Here is a 319-nt window from a genome sequence, read left to right on the forward strand (position 1 = left end):
ATTGTTAGGGAAGTTTGCTCTCCTTCAGACCATCCCGCTCCCAGGGACACCACGCCGCCTTTTGAAGTGCAACCTTAGGCGGTTCCTTGTCACCCATTGGAGCAGGAGCTTTTTTACCACATTAAGTCATTGGGTAGCAAATGAATGGGGGGTTTTGACTATTCACAACTTCACCTTATAAATATCAGCGTTGAAGGTTCCTGCAGCTTTGCTCCATCCCCATAGCTCACCTTGGGAAGGAGTGGAGGGAGGCGGCCCTGCTTGCTCGGAGACCTGCAGTGCGAAGAGCTACGGAGCAGCCAAAGGGATCCAACCCCAC

This window comes from Corvus kubaryi, unplaced genomic scaffold (assembly GCF_017639235.1).
Source record: "Corvus kubaryi isolate FWS band 111438036 unplaced genomic scaffold, C.kubaryi_AGA036_p1.0 split1-37374, whole genome shotgun sequence".
NCBI classification, from domain to species: domain Eukaryota; kingdom Metazoa; phylum Chordata; class Aves; order Passeriformes; family Corvidae; genus Corvus; species Corvus kubaryi.